We start from the raw sequence: 6,000 nt of genomic DNA, 5'->3' as shown, positions 1-6,000 counted from the left end.
TGGTAAACTGATATCTCGGCAGAGATGTGGTGTCTCCTCCAGACTTTTATAGTGATGATGATGGTGATTGCTGAGAGCTGTCAGTCCTGGCTCCTGGGTAGTAACTGTGCCCTCTGGTGCCTGAAACCCGACTACAGGCAGGGTGCCCTCTGGCGTAGGCCAGCAGTACCTCCTCTTCGGGCGGCCCACACAACACAAACAGTCAGATGCAAAACGGCACCTGTGAACACCCCATCGAACAAATTCCCCCCCCATTGTGCTCGTCAAAATGACATCCCTCTATGACTGAGGGCACTACACGCATGTCTAGCGACACACTGCTTAGCTTATTTAAACAGAAAAAAAGGAAAGAAAAAGAAAAAAGGAAGCACCTGTCCGCGATGCAAATTTTGCATTATAAATGAATACAGTATAAGTGACAGTCATCCAAAATTAGGAAAGTAAGTCGCCTGAATGGCAAAAAGATGTCAGAATGCATGGTTTCACTGCCCAGAAAGAGGAAAAAATAAAAAAATTTCTTAAAAAAGGAGAAACACACGCACATGCGGCTTTTAACCTTTACGATGCTGCTTTGGGCACAGTGTTCAGGAAAGTCATAGCTTCCCCTGGCAAGGAGAAAACTTTGAAGTGCCCGTCACGCTTTAGCCACAGCTTGGCCAGGAAAAGGAGGCTGTGTTCTAGCTTCAGCTCCCGGAGCCTGGTTAGGACCTCATTAAACTTGCGCTGCTGCTGCAGGACCTCACAAGTGTAATCGGGAAAGATCAGTACCTTTTTGCCTTTGTATTCCAGCTCCCTCACCCTCCAAAGGCATAGAATTTGTTCTCGAACTCGAAAGAAGTGGACTCGGGTGATGATTGCGCGGGGCTTGGTTCCGTCTGGTGGTCTCGGTCGGGAGGTCCGATGCGCCCGATCTATCGCCAACGCTGGAAAGTGATCCTCACTGAGAAGTTTAGGAATCAGAACTTTGACAAATTCCATCAGGTTTCCCCCTTCTTCTTGTTCAGGAATGCCGATTATGTTGTTGCAACATGCGGGACCCTCCAGGTCGTCTATTTTGAGCCTGAGTGTGTAATTTCCATCTTTGAGGGTCGTTAAAGCTTCTTCCAGGTTGCTAACGTGGCTGTCCAGCTCCGTCATGTGTTCTTCCATAGTTTCCACCTTCTCGAGCACCTCAGCTTGAGAGCATTTCACAGCCTCAAGTGTCTGCTCCAGCTTGTCGAATCTCTCATTAATGTGTTTTAGAAGATTCTCAGATACCTTCTCCCAGATAGGAGGCAGGTCATTCATGTCGTCGCTTGTGTCTTTGCCGGTAGTGAAGCCGGTAAGCTGCTAGTGCTAGCATTAGCAGAAACAGTTCGATGTGACTCGGCATTATCAAGTTTCTTAGGCATGTCGTCTCTTAGAAAAAGTTTGGATGAGGCTCCAGAGAATTCGGGAGGTCAAGGGAGCATAAAAAATTGCTTTAGACTGCCAAATTAATAATTTCCAAGAGCACGGCGGAGGAGCCTCCAAAAAACTGGTCTACTCCATGCACTGCTCAGTGGCGCCTCCCGCTTTTCTTGAGTTTTTAACTTTGGCATGTATATCTCAGTTTGGTTCTGTTTATCGTTTTTCTTTGTTTTGCACTTTCATCACTGTTCATTCTTTGGTTATCATTTATTCTGTTGGTGGTTATTGCTTTCTTTCACCCATGGTGCTTTAAGTTACTTTAGTCTTAGTTTAGTCTGTTAATCACATTTATTGTATTATGCTTTAGTCACAGGATTTTGTGATTATTTATCTTCAGTGTTGCTTATCTGATTATTGTTCCATTTGTTATTCATTGCATTTTCTGTTTATCAGTTATCTTGTTTTATTTATTGCATTATTCTGTATTCACCAGGTTTTGTTTATTTCTGGTTTAACCAATAGTTTGTTTTGACTTCATCAGTTATTGTATTCTAATTTGTCTCAGTCAGTATCTGTTTCATCCTAGTGTGGTTTAATTTTAGGTTCCTTGTTTTTTTCCCTCTTTAGACTAGTCACAGTATTTCTTAGTTCTGCCCCTTTTTGTTTTGCTCACGCATTTTTGTTTGTCTAGAACAAGTCACATTATTCAGTTAGTTTTTCTGTCACTTACTTATCTTGCTTTGCACTGCTTTGTTTTGCCCTCCCGCACTCTCTTACCTTTCTTCCCTCATCTTTGATTCACAAAACCACACCCCTTTCCAGAACCTTCCACACACCTGCTTTACATCACCCTGATTAGTTTGCTCCTCATTTAAACCCTCACATCGTTCACTTTCTCGCCTCTCATTCTTGTCCAGTTTGCTCTTGTGTGTTTTGACCTTGCTTTTGTGCTCCGACCTCCGCCTTGCCATATCCTGAACTCCGGCTGTATTTTGACTCTGCCTTTGTTTTGCCTGCTTTACGAGGGCTGTCAACAAAGTATAGGTCCTTTTTATTTTTTTCGGACGGATTGCAGAGGTGTTTTTCCTGTGGCGGAGCATCGCGGTGGCTGCGTCCCGACGCGCGGACCCGTCCGCACGTCTTTCATTAAAAAAATCTCCTTTAACAGTGAATATCCAGATAAAATGCGGAAACCGACTTCTTCTGAAACTTCTCTGTTCTCTCACGACGTCCTGGATCAATAGAGCCTGAAATGTGGAGGTTTTCAGCTTGAAACAGGCTGATGACGGCGCCTGAGAGTGCTGCGCGACGTCTCGCACCGTGGGAAGACCTTAAAGCGACAGTATCACCTCAAAATCTCTCATCAGCCGTTAAAATTTTCACCGAAAACCAGCTTAATTTTTCGAACCGTGTCCACTTCGATGTGCCTCACAGGTTTAGAAAAAATTTTGATCAAACAAAGTGCCAGTCTCTCAGCAACTTCTCAGACAAAGGAATTCCGATGAGGGGCTGGACGACTCCTCCCACAAGGAGTGCTCACAGGCGGATGACGTCACCGACAGGCGTGGAAAAACTCACGCATGCGCACGAGGGTTCAAGCATGTCTGACGTAAAAACATATGATCAATCAATCAATCAATCAACTCTTTTTTTATATAGCGCCAAATCACAACAAACAGTTGCCCCAAGGCGCTATGAATGAAATCCATATAGTTTTTGAAAAAAATAAAAAGGACCTATACTTTATTGACAGACCTCGTATACCTCAACGCCGTGTGAACGAATCCTGCCTGGTTTATGGACCACGTCCCAGCCTATACCATATTTGATACCTCTGCCCCCATGTCTGACTACCTGTGTACCGAACCCAATACCTGGTTTCTAGATAAAGCCTTTTATTCATTTAAACCAACCATGTCTGTGAGTCTGCATGTGTCTCCTACTGCTTCCGGTTTCAGCCCACCACGAGTCCTGACAGCTACATATTTTTCTTTTAATAAAGGTGATGCTGATTTTTATATATATACTCGTATATGTATATATATGCTGCTTTTTTATGCTAATTTTTATGCCCAGTTAATACGACACAGTGGAGTTATTTCTTAACATGAGTGCCTGTCTGACTGAATCTTCTGGGTAAATGTTTGCATGTTGATAGCGAAGCCTGCGCTCACGTGGAGGCTGGAGTCATTAACAAAGGCCACAGCTGTCACTTGCAGTGAGTCAGTGCACATGTCTCTCCTGCAGAGTGCTGACAACCACGCATCATTAAGTCTGCTCCAGGCCCCGGCACAGCCACACAGACAGACACTGGTTTAGGGAAGAAGGAAGCCTAAATCTGACTTCAATTTGCTCCAGTGATCATAGTTTGTTTTTAACCAGTTAAAATCAGAAACACTGAACTTTTAATGGACTCTTTGCAGCTCATTAACAGCTAGTTGTTGTATGCAGAATCTTCAGGCAGTCACAGGAGGGGTTACGACCACCCTGCCGCAGGTCCAAGACAAAATGTGACAGGTGTGCACACCACATTCATACTGTCACAGAAAAAATGGGGGTTGGCAATGTGTCGCAAGTCGAAAATCAGTTGAAAAGCACATCATGAATATGTTCATAATACTCTCCACAACTGTAAAATGCAGCGACTTGCTTTACAGAAGCATTCCACAGGGGTGGCACAGAGGTACAACAGAAGTGTCACTGTGAAGTCACAAAAGTGTCAAAGTAGTGCCACGGTAATGCAACATTGGTGTGAAGTGTCACTGTTTTGTCACAAAGGTGCCACAGAGGTGCAACGGGTACCACAGAAGTGTCATAGTGGTGTCACAATGTTATTACATTGGTGCCACAGAAGTGTCACAGTGGTGCCACAAATGTGTCACAGAGGTGCAATGGGGTGCCACATTAGTGTCACAGTGGTGTCACACTGTGAAGTCAGAAAACTGTTGCAGTGGTGCATGGAGGTTTCACAGTGGTGCCACAGTGGTACCACAGAAGTGTCACAGTGATGCCACAAAGGTGCCACAAATGTGCCACAGGGGTGCAATGGGGTGCCACATTAGTGTCACAGTGAAGCTATGGTGGTGCAAGAGAGGCACCATGGGGTGCCACATCAGTGTCACAGTGGTGTGACAAAGGTGCCACAGTGGTGAAACAAAGGTAGAACAGAAGTGTCTCAATGGTGTCTCTAAGGTGTCACAGAGGTGCCATAGAAGTGTCACAGTGGTGTCAAAAAGGCATCACAGTGGTGCCAAAGTGACACAGTGGTATAACAGCAGTGTCACTGTGAAGTCTCCAAACTGTTACAATGGTGCCACAGAGGTGCCACAGTAGTGTCACAGTGGTGCTATGGTGGTGCAACAGAGGCACCATGGGGTGTCACATCTGTCACAGTGGTATGACAAAGGTGCCACAGTATTGCCACAAAGGTGCAACAGAAGTGTCACAGTGGTGTCTCAAAGGTGTCACAGAGGTGCCATAGAAGTATCACAGTGGTGTCAAAAAGGCATCACAGTGATGCCATAAAGGTGTCATAGTGGTGTCACAGTGGTGCCATGGTAGGGCAACAGAGGAACCACAGTGTTGCCACAGAAGTGTCACAATGGTGTCACAGTGGTACCACAGAGGTGCAACGGGGTGCCACAGAGGTGTTAGAGTGGTGCACATGTTGGTGACTGTCACAGTGATTCTGAAGCTGTTACAATCAGCTCATTTCCTGTTAAAAACATGAAATGAGGTCACTTTAATGTGGCTATAGTTCTGCCCAAATAAGCTGAACAATACAGGAATTTGAGCATTTTGTTGTGTGGTCCTACAGTGAGGTCAAGATAAGAGATGAGGGTAAGATAAACTTTTTTGTCCCAAAGGAAAGTTGCCATGGACACCTACAACATCTGCTTTAAAACATATGTTACCTGCACTGACCGTTGTTCAGTCCTTGTGGTCCATGATTTTCAGTTGGTGATTAACACCTTCAGGTGTACATTTAAGTTGCAAAACCATTTGGAGATGCCATATTGCAGGATGCTCTCAATTAAGGCTCAGTAGAAGGAAAGAGGTCCCTCCTGGCTGGCAGCCTCCAGAAGAAGTGTTGGCACCATACGTACCTGGACAAATTAAACTGAAGCTGGTGGCTCTTTTAAAGTTCTGACATCTTAGTAAAGGTGCACAGTGTGCTTCTGGATGTTTGAAGGTCAGAAGTGGGAGCAGGGCAGCGTTGCTTACGTTGCAGTAACAGAAGGTTTCTGACAGTCTTCACAGTAAACTGCTGATGTGTTGGGGAATGGGGGGACGCTGTTCCTTCAGGCGTAATTATGATGAGGAAACACAAACGCACTAGCCTCAGGAAGCAAAGAATAGATCTTTACCATACCGAATGAGTACAGGGGCTGAAGGTGCAGTCTGACCTTCAAAATCCACAGTAATACTACATTCTGCTGTGTACTTTGTATCCCGTATGTATTTGAATGTGGTATGGAGCTTCTCGTGGAGGTGCTCTGTGCTCTACCAGCACGGTGCTCTCACTGTGCTCACAAAGCGCAAACCTCCGCCAAACCCAGTTTCCAATTCCACAAATTTTTACCTTAGAAAAAATTTTCTAGGTCAAAGTCC

The sequence above is a fragment of the Thalassophryne amazonica genome, chromosome 2 (assembly GCF_902500255.1).
Source record: "Thalassophryne amazonica chromosome 2, fThaAma1.1, whole genome shotgun sequence".
Taxonomy (NCBI): domain Eukaryota; kingdom Metazoa; phylum Chordata; class Actinopteri; order Batrachoidiformes; family Batrachoididae; genus Thalassophryne; species Thalassophryne amazonica.
Note: the sequence above shows the minus strand (reverse complement) of the source record.